Raw genomic sequence first — 15,773 nt, forward strand, 5'->3', positions numbered from 1 at the left:
TATCAATCGAAAGAAAGTATCGATAATCGACTAATCATATCGTTATCGATAATTTAATAATTATCGATAATTATCGAAATATCGAAATTCGATAATTATCAAAATATCGATATTTTGATATTTATCTGAAAATTCATGATAATATACCGATATATCGGAATATATCGATAAATATCGGATTTTCTGACCGAAATATCGATATATCGAATTACCGATATCTTGATAATTATCAAAATATCAATAATTATCGATTATCGATATTTTTTTGATAATTTTCGATAAAAAAAGTCGATAATTATCGATTATCGATAATTGATAATTATCGATAATCATTTTTATTATCGCCCATGCCTACTTTGCGCTCATTTTCGCGTCTAGCACCGTAAACCAACGTTCTCGTAATCTTGACAATAGCTCGCTGCTTCGCTATATATCGTCGAAAATTTGATTTGGTCAAAAACCTATTCATCATTATAGAATTAGTGCGATCAAAGTGTTTCAGATCAAATGATAGGAAGTTGATGGCGTGTGCCGTGCACGATGTATTGTCGACGATCAGTTGACGTTCGGCGCGCAACGATTGTTGGATGGGATTTGTGAATTTCCGTTGCTTTGCATTCAACCGATACTCATTGGCGTCGTAGCGATATGACGAACTCGAATATCGAATAGATTGCTCTAGATTTGTTGTTACATTGCTTCGGACGCCGCCAAATGTCAATCTGCATCCGGGATCCAATGCAACCAGCTCATCGAATAGTCCACGGTTCAATCGATTACGTATACCGGCCAAGTACTCGTTATTCGTTGGCTTCGGTCTTTTTTTCCGTATCATCAGAACATGGGCGGTGACACCGTCTGTGCGAAACGATTCATTAGATTCACAATTTTCTATTTTCTAATATAAATAATATTAGACAATTAAAGGCTGGTCCATAACTTATGACCGTCTTCAAAGTCATATATGAAGCTATTCTTCAATAAATAATCAATTCCATTAACGCATGAATTCTATTCGCTGTTTACCTTTGTACAGATCGGCGCAAATAATTAATGAGAAAATATAAATATTTTCGTTGAACCATTTTACCCCTTTATATATACTTTACGTTATGATAAGAACCGCCTGTATGTATGCTGGTTGACATTAAAAACTTGTTCACATTCCTATTCTTTATACATAAATGTTTCATTTGTGTGTATTACAAGTTATTGGTGTGAGCGGTGTGTGAGGGACAGTGCACAGTGCTGTATCAGAAATATATTTTTTACGGTGAAAGTGTGATTGAAAAAATTTGCATATGTATTTTGAACAAAATTTCGAGTGCGATTTTTCGTTGATGGTGAATCTCTCAGGAGATCGGATAACTTATAATGCATTGGTGGATCTCTCAGGGGATTCTTGAATGTGTATTCTGAACCTAAATGTAGTAGTTAGTCGGACTGTACGCCAATTGAGGGTCAGCTCCTTGTGTGATTGTCCTTTACCACTTACCTGGTTAGCCTAGCGTAATCTAGGATGCATAGTGATTGAAATACATCGCTCGCTGGGTATAGTGAAGTCGGATTCGAAGTCGGAATTATTGTTACAGTCTCTAGTAGTAATTATTAATCCAATTTAGTAACGTCCTATTTACATGTCTAGAAGAAAATATCCAAAAATGACAGTAACGAATTTTATAAACTTTTATTAGCAGTTTCGTTATAATTAGGGGTCAATTCTAGACCCTAATACCAACAGGCCCTAAAAGTTAACCAACTTTTTGCAAAACGCTACGCCTCAGGTACAGTACAACCACTAAAATCGGCTTTCTTCAAAAGGCGCCAAGTAATAGTCATTTGTGTATTTGATATTAGCACAATTGATTTTAGGCAATTTTGCGAGTTGTAGGCCGAACGAAGTGAGGCTTACAAGCGAAAGTTCCTAAAATCAATCGTCCAAAGCAAGTACACATGTGAGTTGTATGCTTCCTTGTAAAAATAATTTTACACTTTCCATTTTGAATTTCTACAGCCCTTAAGGCGTGAATTGCGTCAAAAACAAATTTATAAAAAAAATATTTGATTTCTCAAATCTATCTGTACCGATGCCCCAAATTTGCATCAAAGGTACACTTTTCTCAAAGCACATGGAACTTTCACAGACAATTTTATTTTTTATTCAAAGCTGACATATTTTTACTCGAAAATGTGGTCGTACATTTTTCAAAAAGGGCTCTCGTAAAAAGATATCAGCGATCAAAAATTTCGAAACGCAGAAATGTAGGCTACAATTTCAGCGTAGGCTCGGAACCTCTTAACCAATTACACAAAAACATTTAGATGTTTTCTGTGAAGAATCAAACTCCCACATTTACAAGTGTGAGCATAGGAAGTCTGACTTCGTTTGTTCTTACACAACACTTGTACTTGTATTATGTGGCAGTTTAAGTGGTAACCCAACACATTCCGGCATGTGATAGCATGTTTGGTGAAAAAATGGTTTGGAAGTTTAATTTCATACGAAAATGAACTAACATTTCCGTTTATGATTCGCTGGAGATGTATATGTACAAAGGTATGACCTACTTCCTAGAGGTTTGTCATTTCCTTGCCACTGTCGCCATGGCCTGATGAGAAGTGGAATTTTTGAGCAGCATTTTAATGCAAAACGTCGAAAGACTTATTTAATACTTCTCACAGATCGAAACAGTGGCAAAAACCATTCGCTAATGTTTGACAGTTCCCGCAAGTTCTTTGTTTAAATCTAATTTCCCCTTCAAAACAGCTACCCTATGATTCATTCAACCTAAGGGGGGTAAACGCAGTGCCACCTGTTTTGCAAGCATGAGTGATCGTAGCAACGGCTGCCAATTCGAGTACTATTTTGTATGACACACAATCCAGTTTCAGTCCTCCATTTAGAAAATCACTGAATCTTGAAGTCAACCCAAACAGAAGCAGCATTTATCGAGAATCGAGATATTGATTTTCACAGTTCACTTTTCAATGTGCGCCTTATATCAATCTTTAAATTGTTCTGCTATCGTTATACAAAATTTAAACAAACAAAAAACTTGCAAAACGACCGCATTTTTAAACGCCTGATGGTAGGCTAGATGATATTATTGCAAAGTTTTCAGTCCATCCCTGGCAAACATGACACATTGTGTGTGTGTGTTGTCATCTCCGTTTCACATTCTGCCGGCACTGCTTCTCTCTTTATTTAAGTTTTTTTTTGCTTCTCAGGAATTTAAAACATTGCGATTGCGCTCTGAGTCGAGTTAGTTACCTTTCGTGGAACAAGACAGAGGAGCTCCCTCATATCACAAGAATAAGAAAAAAAATATCACACTTCATCCAAAAAAAAATATTTGTAATGTGCAAAATTCAGAGAATAAATTAAATTAAATTTTATTTCATTTCATCAGTGCGGTGATGAATAAGTGGACGCGTACAAATTAAAAATAATTTTCATTGAACCATTCATATTCATTTGTGTTTTGGATGCGATATTATACTGATAAGTCTTAGTAGGAGTACACTTTTCTGATTCAAATAAAATAAAAATTCAATAACTTTATGGACATCGCTAAATGTGCTGTGATTTTCTAATTATTTTTGTTTATTTTAATTTTATAATCAAAATTGTGCTGCGGGTGATGTTTTGGAATAACAACTAAATGAGCATATAGCAAAGAAAGCGTGAACGTGGATTAAAGAAACAAAAATTATTAATAAAAGTGATCCAGTCTTTCCGTGGTACCGTTAACCGGTTGAATAAAATATAAAAGAAATACGAGAAAAAAAGAAAGAAGAAAAAAAACACAGTGACCTAACCTAAAATTCTTTTTCGTATGAATGCGGGCAAGTGAATATCATTGGAATTATTTCCTTATTTATCTTTGCTTTGCGTAACTTTGTATGTGTTTATTGAAGAAAAAATAGTGTGTCGTATTGAAGCGGAAAAGAATCTAATAAGTTACGCAAAAAACTGTATTCAGCTGACCCACTTTTTGTCAGTTAAATCAAGAAGACGTGTTGTAGGTTTGTACCATTTTTTTATATTTTTCTATCCAAATTTTATTTACAATTTTTCTTTTGGAAAAAACATTCGTAAAAGAAAATGAAACATCACATTTATACAAATACATTGACAAATATTATGTGACAGATGCGGCTATAGTGCAGCCCTTATAAAAATATATTAGTTTTTCAGAGGAAATTTATATAGATTTGAGTGACCACACATACACACATAAAAGTCAAATTAGTAGCCACGATACTATTTATCTAAACATGTTCGCCAATGGGTTCCTATCAATTTAGGACTTTGCCATCAGATTTTGAAAAATTTACCGGTGCTGTTCCAATGGTTCTTATTTCTCCTGTGGCAACACATTGATTTTCTTCTTCTTTTGAGCAACTATATTACGATCATGCAATCATCAGATATTTGTGTTGTCAGACGAATGACCTATTATAACACGTTCACTCAAAACAAAATATTATTTAATGCGCCTCAGGTGGTTATCGAGCTGAGGTCAGTATTATGATCATAGTCCTGTTATTTATCTCAGATTGTTTTTAGAGATATTGCACCACTGACTTAATAGTTTCCGAACGAAAAAAAAAACAAAAGCATTCTTCAGTGACAAGAGGGTGCTCCGTCATTTTAAAGCGGAAATAAATGAGAAATTTTAATAAAAATATGCCAAGTATTTTCGTTCTATTCATCGTATTATGTAAATCGACAAGACAAGTCTACCATAATTTATGTAAATCAACACTAATTTAAGAGGCTCTGCGGTAGGATTATTTGCGTACGAATATTGAATGTGACAGAGATTATGTAGTGAAAGTCGGCGTAAATTTTATGTTTTTGTTACAAAGGCCCTCTTTCTTGACAGATATAATCAATGAATTCGGTATTTTTCTTACGATTAACCAATTCACATCAATTGGTTGAAAATAAATAAATGATGATGGCTAAGCGAAACTTTGTTGTTGTTTGACTGTGCGGATTTTTTTTTTTTTAAATACTGTGGTATGGTTTAACATGCTACATGCGTCAAAAACCGGACTTTTCATGTAACAGTTGGTTACGTGTGTCTAGGACTCAAAGTTATAAAATCGAGTTTAGTTGTGAATTGGTTGATCCGAGGCGAAGCCGACTCACACACACTAAAAAAAAAAGGGAAATTTGGCCCGTCGTGGTATAAAATATACATACTGACACTGACTGAAAGCATTCGTTCCAATACACGTTTCTTCAACTTTGACACCTAAAAGATCATTGAAAATAGAACTATTCATTGATCATTTGGCGATATTTAAAGGTACTAAATATTTAATTTTATTTTAAGTTGGACAGATTTGTAATTAGTTGACAGAAAAATAATGAAATTTGTTGTCCGTTCCAACGTACCAAGAAAGGTACTTGTCAAAATATCATGAGAACAATAGAAAAATGTAAACATAAACAACAAATTTGTATAGATGAGCCACACTTTGTACAGCATTTTTGAAATGTCAACGGGAATTTTCGTTTTCACTTTAGCGTGTTGTTTGGCATATGAAAATCGGTTACACCACTATAAGAGTTGGGAAATATCCTCTACACAAATGTGGAATATGTATAGGATTTTGTTGTCTTGCGGCCAAAAAATGCGTCATTACTGTCTTGCTCAAAAACGTTTTTTCGCATTCGCATTCGCCTCAAAATATAACCTCCCCACACCTCAACAAAAAATGTCCAGGCAAGACAGTAATGTACTATTGATCAACGCAGTGTTTCCCCACAGAGAGAAATAAGACATTATTTCATGCTGTCACTGTGATTTACTTTCTTCAGTAAAATGGCATATATCTTAGAACGTATAAACTCATAACTCGGGATAAAAATGAAACGCCACGTGTACGTGTGATTATTGATCTCGGCCTCAGATCAACATATTTTGCACGTAAACTCAACATATTAAGTTTTTAACCCTAGCTATGTAATAGTTATTTATGCCACTAGATGTGTCGGCATAGTGTGTCTAAAAAATAATTTTTCGCGAGTTGAATACAACGCAACGTGAGAAAATACCTATTACATTGGCTCAGACATAAATATCTTTATCAGTTAAGTCAGCTGAGTAGAGACACAGGACAACTTCAGTCAATCAACAATTGAGTCACTCATTCATTGAGTCTTTGTTATTATAACACTGATACAGTCGTCTGGCATCTGGACTGTTTTAAAATCATTTCTTGGATTTTAACCTTTTAGAAACAGCAAGCGTTATGACAATTGAAACTGTTACTGAGGGATTCTTTTGAATTTCGACTGACCGAAATCGGCGCTATTTTTTCCGGGACTTTTTTATATATGTCTAGTTAGGCCTTGGTGCCTAGGCCCCAAAACCAGTCTCAGACATTTTTGATCTTCCATACCTGGCTGGTTGTAAGTGGCCAAAAGTCGAAAAATGAGGTTTCGTAGTTCGGATTTCATTTCCGTAAGGTGGCGAGGACACGGGCGTGTATGGGTTCGTTGGAAAGCGTTCCCAATACCAAATTCGCCAGCCGACAAATCATTTTTGGCCAATCCACCTCTCTTCAAACATGAGTGGTACTCTAAACATAGTACTGAAGCGGTACAGCGTATCAAAGAAGAAAAATTTGACTGATTAATAATTTGACATTTATACTTATTCGATAGTCCTGTATTTACTTAAGTATGGTTTCCATAAAACAAAAAGTACTCCGTCTGAGAGCCGTGAGAGAGCGAGCTGTCAAGTAAACAAAGCAAAAGTTGAAAAAATTCAATTCTGTCTCTCACACTGAGAACTTTTTTGATAAGTGGAAATCAAGCCTTAAAATCAGTTCGGAACGGTCACAACCTATGTCATTTGAAAATTTTACTTGAAACCATTTCTTTTATAAATATTAGAGATTCAAACAAATATTCTTTTGCTTGCCGCCCGAGTGATGAAGTAAGAAATCTGAAAATGTTTTTTTTTTAAAGAAATTATCTCTTAGGAACATCTGCACAAAAGCGACAAGAATACTTAAACAAGAGCCAGAAAATTGAAATCACTCAGTCAGTCCGTTCCCCTCAGCCTCGTTCTTGTCACACATCGAATCGACCATACAACATAATTCGTATACTCTAATCGCCCCCTAGTGGCATAATAATAACGATGAAATGATGGAAAATATTTGCAAAGTGCCAGTCCATCAATTAGAAATCAATTCAATATAAAGGTTATATAAAAACGCAACAACAGCCGATTCTATACTCGACGGAAAAAAAAAGTTCGGGCGTCTGCAATATAGTAAATAAAGTGCGTGAATGCTGGTTATGCGAACCGAAATTGCATTTTTTTCATATATGTTTTCAAATAGAAAGAAAAATAAATTTTATTCGAACATGCAAGTTTGAAATATACGATCAACCGTGCGTTTCAAGATAGCTGAATATTTTCATATCTCCAATCTACACATGACTAGTCATGTTGTTGAAAAAAAAACTAAAACCGAACGACTTGTGTAATAAAGCTACGCTATATTGCTGATAAAAATTAGCGAAAGTTATGATTCACTTTATTTACTTGGTTTTTTTTTTCGCAGAACAGAAAAAAAATCGAATTGCTTACGTTCGGAAAAAGAAGACATGAAACACACAGTGTAATTCCCGTAATGATAAGTTTTGTACTTCGTTCACATTCTTTCATCATCATTAGTTGTCGTCATCTTAAATTTTCGTTTTTGTGTTAATACCGTACCTAGCTGGATGCGAGACTTTTTTAATTGAAGAGCTAACAGAACCCTTCAATCAAATAATTGAAATCCCAAAATACATTCATTTTTCTAATACCTCTAATACACACACACACACACAATCAACCCCTTTGAACCACCAAAGTTTTGACATAAAGTACACAGAAATAAAAATTTATAACGGAAACATTTCTCCAAAGTAGCAAATTAGCTGCACGTATGACATATGTTTACAAATTACCAGTAGCTTGAGCAATAATCAACCTTCATTTATGAGCACGAATACCTTTAAATGGAAATAACTATCTGGGAAAGTATTTGAAAAATTTTGCATTTTGTGACAATTAGGTTCATTTTGTTTAGTAATAACTGTCACATTGTGTGACACACTTATATTACATGTCCAATAAAATATAATGACTATTGCACCTGATATGACGACGAAATTCTTTGAAATAGAAAGGAAATGGAAATATCAGTTGCGTTGCTGGAACAAAATTTAAGCGAAAAATTATGCATCTCAGGGTCAAGAAGTTTTTTCCTTGGTTTAATTAAGATATATTGATCGACCTTGAAACTGGTGTAGTCTCATCAAATTTGAATACATTAAATCGATATTTTTAATATTGGAAAGGTATACATTGTACACTATACAATCATCGTAATTAAACTGTTTATGTATTGGGCAGTTTTTTTTCTTGTTCCACATCATTCCACAAGTTGTCAACAAAAGAGACACACGTGATACACGTGGAACGAATGCAACAAACGATGAAAAAGGAAAATCTAATCTTGGGGTCTCGTTGCTGTTCCTACAATATATTTTCCTCATAGATAACAAGGAAACAAGAAGTTGAAAAGATTCTTTAAGAGTCATGTCATTTCCAATGTGATAAAAAAATTTAATTGAAAACAGATCAGTTTTAAAGTGCCAGTCATGTTGATTTATTTGAAATCATTACAAAGTGGTTCTACAATCAATAACTGGATTCATGAAATTATTTCGATGACTCGAAAATATTTATAAACTGTTCGACATGTGATACACTTGTCCTTCCATATTTCTGTGAGTCACTGCGTAAAGGTGCATATACACATTCCTAGTCGTTCAGTATGGTTTCCACTTAACAAAAGTACTCCGTGTGAGAGAGCGAGCTGTCAAGTAAACAAAACATAAATTGAAAAAATTCAATTTTATCTCACACGCAGTACTTTTTTGGTAAGTGGAAATCAAGCCGAAATGTTAATCATATTTTGTAAGTAATTATACACAAAAATAATATGTTCTGGTTCTACCACATTCGTGTGCGTTCTTTTGTTTATTCGTCCTATAGGAAACCTGATACAAAATAACACTATAACGTCTTTTTTAAGCATGTTGATAAACAACTCTTGATTTCTAATTACAATCCAATCTTTTGGTCTACTGAAAATATGTATTCTTAGAATTCAACGAGATTCCGAAACTATAGTTACTGCGGTGTGAAATAACATTGACAAATAGAGTAATCAGAAAAGAAGAAGAGACGAAAATGCTCAATTTTATTTGAGCGGATCAGGGCCTATGTTTGGATTTTTTTTGTAAATTTTTTCTAAAATTTCCAAAAAATTGCCAAAAATTTCCAAAAACTGCGAACGTCCAAAAAACCGAATTTTTCCACCATTTCGAACGGTTTTGGCAACTCTTGAACTCAGCGTTTTAGCTGACTTTCAATTATTTCGTAAAATTCTTGACACTATCAGCTTTCGAATGAAGTCGAGCATGATTAATTTGAAAGATGAGAGCGTCAATAATCAAACAAAATCATTGAGGGCGGACTAAAACATAAGGCTGAGCTCAGGAGTTGCCAAAACCGTTCGAAATGATGGACAAATTTGGCTTTTGAACGTTCGCAGTTTTCTGAATTTTTTGGCATTTTTTTGGAAATTTTGGGAAAAAAATTCTAAAATTAGGCCCTGGTGCGGATTATAAACAAATATTTTCATAGGTGGTAAGACTAACATTATGCATCATCTCGGAGAGCGAATTTACATCGACACATAAATAATGACATGCACTTATGTCCAAATGTTTATTTTGACTAGTTGGATTATGATCCGCGCCCTCGGCTTACCAACTCGTAAACAAAATAAGCATTTCGACACAGGTGCATAATAATTATTCCTCTATGACTAGAACATTCCGGTTTTTCCCTTCTCCCCTAGGCCACTCTTTCAATTAATTCTTTCAAAATTAATTAAGTCAATCCAAAACCAGATAATAACAAGTCTCTTTTATTCATTGAATATCTCATTGAAATAGAGTTCAGATTAACTTCACATTAGCGACAAGGTCAGTTGGTCCTTTTTTCTAGCTTTTTTTCGCAGACTTTATTTTTTGTTGTGGTAGTAAAACGCGCAGTAATGCTTGGGTTTTTACGTGATTCAATTTTGGTTTTTCAATCATGTCAATTATATCAAAATATTATTAGAATATTTACAAAAGCCTTCAAAGCATTTCTTCAAATGACTTTGTAATATTGCGCATCAAATTGAAATGGTTCTCTAATTGTAGTCATTTGGTGGAAAGTTTTTTTTTACGTGAACAGACAATTTTGATAAGAAACTTGTTTAAATGACCGATGGCGTTAGTTTACAAAATGGATCTGGAAATTGTACGCACGATCCCAATCAGCAATTAGTAGTTCTAATTTAGCACAACCTTTAAATGTCATCATCGATTACAAATTAAACGCAATAGATCACTGTTAACTTTAATTAACCTTCGATAATAATTTTGATGATTGTGGACACGTGTTTGTATCAAGTTGAATTTAAGGAATTGCGGTAAATCTTATTCGGCCTCAAAACATCTTCAAATCTAAAATGTTTGATTAATCCAAAGCATGTAAAATATAGTAAATAGTACCTCCATAAACGGCCCAATTATTGTGTGATAGATTGCTCGGCGAAAAAATGCAGCAAACAGGCCTGCCAGGAGAGAGATGCAAGAGGTGACACACTTCCATTTAATACCATTCAATCCAGGAGTGCGTCACCCCTCCGTCGGAGAGGCATATCATTTAACAATCAGCTGGATGAACGTGAAAACACTTATTAAACAACTCGAAATAAGCTCTAGCTGGATCGTTACAATAGGTCACTTTGAAAAAAGTTCCGGTTCCCATATTAAATTCCAAGAAAATAATTCAATCTATCTCCAAAATCTATCCATGTAGCTGAGAGTTACTATAGTTATCATTTCCATTATCTTTGTGATTTAAAAAAAAAATTTAGCCACCGGCGACTGTTGCCATTTTTCGGCTAGCCTCCGATGTCAATTTTTTAGCGGTATGTAATACCTGGTCGGGAGTGTATGTATTCTTCTTTTTTCATTGATAGATTCTTTGCCAATTGACATAATTTTACAAAACCGCTAGGAATATGTTTTATCATCTATAAGGACGCGCAAAAACATACAGTAAATATTGGAATGGCGTAAGTTTTCTAAACTAACAACGCTGTTTCAATATTGGCTGATGCCAGATGTTGGCATGAAATGAATATGCAATTAGGTTGAAAACGACGAAAAACTTATTCTCACACCAAAAAATTCTCTTTTTCTGTCAAGCAATATCGTCATTCAAAAACCACAAACAATAAATCCCTTTAAACATCAGACCGTCAGAAGACGGTCATCCTTCGCTAACTTCTATTCTGCGTCGGTATACTAACTAATACTTTAGAAACCAATGTTCTAAGGTCCGATCATATTGATTGGTTGGATTGGGTTGCATGACTTATTCTTTGCTATTTGAAATAGTATATGAGTAAAAGTGTCCGCGGGCTTTAGTCCGAGGTGCTTTTACTCATCTGGATACGAAATATCAAATTATTTCCCGAGTGAAGTGGGACGTTTTCCTTTCTTTTGAAAAACAGCCTACCGAAATCGGACGCATTTCCTAGTGGAATTTTTTATATGTACCTAGAAAGGACTTCGACCCTAGAAACCAAAACCACTTTCAAACAAATTCTTCGAAGTTTGTGAGGCTTGTGGGAGGTGATCGAAAATTAGCACTTTTCTTACAAAAATTTCTCCAGTTACACGAGCCGTACAGGGTCATGTGGGGTGTCATTAGAAAGGTAATCACACGTACTATTGAGCCGAATTGGGATTTATTGGTTTTAAAATTCATCCACACTGAAATATGTGCAGTTAAAGTTTTCAACCGAAGACTTACACGGTTCTTACTGAAATTTCTCGAGGTATACAAAACGTACATGGTCGTGTGGGGTATCATTTGAAAGGTAATTTTATGTGCTTTTGGGCCAAATAGGGTCTTATGTGGTTTGGATACATCTATGATGAATTATGAACACTTAAACATTTTAACTTCTATTTCATCGTAGATGTATCCAAACCACATAAGACCCTATTTGGCCCAAAAGCACATAAAATTACCTTTCAAATGATACCCCACACGACCATGTACGTTTTGTGTTCCTCGAGAAATTTCAGTAAGAACAGTGTAAGTCTTCGGTTGTAAACTTTAACTGCACATATTTCAGTGTGGATGAATTTTAAAACCAATTAACCCCTATTCAGCTCAATAGTACGTGTGATAACCTTTCTAATGACACCTCACATGATCCTGTACGGCTCGTGTACCTGGAGAAATTTTTGTAAGAAAAGTGCTAATTTCGGTTTTTGATCACCTTTCACTAGCCACACAAACTTCGAAGAATTTTTTTGAAAGCGGTTTTGGCTTTTAGGGTCGAATACCTTTCTAGGCACATATGAAAAGGTCCACTTCAAAATGCGTCCGATTTCGGTAGGCTGTCTTTCAAAAGAATCCCTCATTTGTCCTCCCTATAAATATCTTTGGCGAAGATTCCAAAATTTTATTCGCATAGAAACTAGACACAGCCTGTGCTATGCTCAAAATTAATTGCTAAAATTGTTATTAAAAAATAAATAATTTGAAATTAAATGAATTGTAACGTTTAATCTAGAAACATTTAGATGACGCCTTTGTCACAGTACCATCGCTGTAAAGCACTAGTCAATTGACACATGTAGAGATGGATTAACTAATCAATATACGATTCACAACCTTGCGTTATACTAATTAAATCTACGGGTTCAAAAACAACCGTCTCAATTCAACCAGGAATAAGTTACCAGTGACCATATCTTATAATTTTATTACATCTTGTCTACAATATTGATAGCTTTTTCGATGTCAACAATTTTATATACTTCATGATCATACGATTATGCAAATTGCATTACGTCCGCATTGACAGCGGCGTTCCAATTTTTTATCGTTTTACCCATTCTTGTAATTTGTTGTTTCAATTTCACGCCAATGAGATGTCCGGTCCGGAGCGAGTTTCTTTTTTTGGCGCGATAGCAATTTTTAGGTTTATTCATTATGTATGTGACCTTACAATGAAGAAGCCTAATTAGATTTATTCAGCAGCTCTTATGCGACTAAATCGTAAAATTTGATTGATTTTCGATACAAAATTTGGTGCTAAACACTTCGTGTAGGTGTTAATTAAAATAGTAAAACATCGACGACAAACAGTAAAAAAAACCCAAAACATTTCGAAGATAGTTATACGGGAAGCCAAGAATTGAATTGGTTACGTTGAACACATCTCGAGTCTATATATCAAATCTGTATGTAATGGTGTACTCGTCCACCCACATAATATTTTTTGCTTACATAAGCTTCAATATGAGAAGATTCGAAGAGGAAAGTTGAACAGGGAACGAAAGTGACTTTTTTTTCCTTTTTTTATAAATTAACAATTTCCATATTCGTGTTAAATCGATTTGATTGCAATTTTTTCATGTGCTGTTAGAAATTGAAAATTGCTTACGACTGCCAAAGGCAATTTTATTATTTGCACGCTTTTTTATTAGCATGAAACATTGGTGCCTTGCTGTCTGTCCACATATTATGTACATTAGTTGAGCAGACGCATTTTTAGCTATGTTTACATAAAATGTTACATTAAATAATTGACTTGTTAAATTACAGTAAGGGGTGACTCTCGAATATATTTTGTTTATAGAAGTATACAGCGGCTGTGCTGATAAAACATTTTGCTGTTTTTCGTTATTAATATTTAGGACAATGCTTATCCTCTCGGAAATGTCAAATCCATTTGAAGTTGATCATTATCATGACTCGTAATTGACTTCTGATTCTCAGTTGCCAAGAGAAATTATTGGCTCGGAAGGAGTTGAGTACTAAAACGGATCTACTTACTCAAGCTCTAAGTGTACAAACTTTGCACTTACTTATCAAAATAGAAAAAGAAAAGGAAGAACGAAACAGCTACTTAATCTACTACTACAGTTGATGTTAACCAAATTTGTGTCTAAGTTCGCTTCAGCTGTTTCACCAATAAGCTGTTTATGTGAGCTTATAAGGTGTTGGTAATGGTAAACCAGTTGAAGCAAATTTAAATAAAAATTTATTTGACATTAACTATATTTAATCTCGCATATATCCCTCTGGTGCAAATCTGTAAGATATCGTATACACCTCTGCCCAAAAATGGTTATTTTGGCGACTTGGAACCCAAGCGCTTTCAGCTCGGTAAAGAACTTCAAAATCGTCAAAATAAACAATTTGGACATTTCTCGAAGATAATGAGTGTTGATACAATACATCACATGCTTCGGTATGTGTTGTTCAGTCTTTCTGTGTGTGCATTTCGTAATTCATCATCTACGATTTAATATCTCAATAAATAGTAGAACCCCCTTACTTTTAGTCATACACTCGGCAACCCGCAGAAAACGTTTGTTTTCTGTATCTTTAGTTTATCCTTCAACTCTCTTGACAGATTTTAACGTTTTAATACGTTTTCTCTCCGGACAAAAACCCTAGCGCAGCAAAAAAAAAGAAACTATTTCGAATACGGCAAATGTATTTAAAAATCGATCATTCGGTGAAATATACTGTATTATCAAACCAAATGTTTATTTGTATCATTTTATTCAGATTGTTCATCTTTATAAGAAAACAACATCAGTGATTTACACGTAATTTAAACAAAGCGAGATCAACTGTTTATATGTTACATTTACATTGTAGAAGAGGAATGTCCTATTCTTTGTATCCAAATTTGTGTACTCAAACAAAAGAAATTGTCGTTTATTTGCGTTACAGTCAGAGGCAGCGAAATTTCAGCATGAAGTCGCTTCAGCAGTTTTCAGCACACATACAATTAAAACTAATTACACTTGTTTATACGGTTGAAGCTGCTTCACTCACACGCGTGGCAGTGACAATAGTTATTTGTGTACTTGGTTTGGACGAGATATTTAAGCTATTTTCGAGAGTTGTACAAGTGAAAATTGCTTAAAAACATCGTCCAAACCAAGTACTCAAAAAACATTTCATGCAGAGAGAAAAAATCGAGAGAAAATTTCCAAAATTGACCTCGATTTTGGCCCCAAGGCATGAAAAAACGTATAAATACTTCTAAACAGTTTTGATTGTTTGTATGGATCAGCTGAGAAACAGCTGAAGCAAATTCCTGCTGAAACTTTACTGCCTCTGACTGTAAATGAATTTCATTAAACAATTCGACGTATAGCATTTTATTGACATTGACACAACGAAAAGAAAAAAATATTTTTCTTTTCAGTACAAATTTTAATTGTCCGGAATGCTCACTCAAACCATTTTGTTTTTTATTGCTGTGCGACAAACTTTTAAGTACGGCAAATATTACGTTGCATGTTCCTGTTTTCTTTTGCTATGCATATTTGTCGATTTCAATCAATTTTTTTTTTACATTTTTGCCTTTTTTTAAATGATCCATAAGATCCATTTTGAAAGTGTTGCATTCAAGGCAAATAGAATTGAATACAGACGATTCATGGATTATTTGTGGGGTAGAAACAGTTTTGGGATCTCGTAAACAAAATAAAAATTGACAAATTTGCCGACCACAAAAATATGTCGTAGATTTATTGAAATTTTTATGCATAGCAAAAGAAGACAGGAACATGCAACGTAACATTT

At 34.2% G+C, this 15,773-nt stretch overlaps 1 protein-coding gene across 1 annotated transcript in view; it reads left to right on the forward strand.

Moving 5' to 3' along the window:
* Positions 1-3,226: 3,226 nt before the first annotated feature.
* LOC119070547 (elongation of very long chain fatty acids protein AAEL008004) overlaps positions 3,227-15,773 on the forward strand; it is a 41,150-nt gene continuing 28,603 nt past the window's right edge. The window contains exon 1 of the mRNA XM_037174941.1: positions 3,227-4,026. The gene's annotated coding sequence lies outside the window, so the exon portion shown is untranslated. The remainder of the gene's footprint in view (positions 4,027-15,773) is intronic.

The sequence above is a fragment of the Bradysia coprophila genome, assembly GCF_014529535.1.
Source record: "Bradysia coprophila strain Holo2 chromosome X unlocalized genomic scaffold, BU_Bcop_v1 contig_98, whole genome shotgun sequence".
In the NCBI taxonomy this organism is placed as follows: domain Eukaryota; kingdom Metazoa; phylum Arthropoda; class Insecta; order Diptera; family Sciaridae; genus Bradysia; species Bradysia coprophila.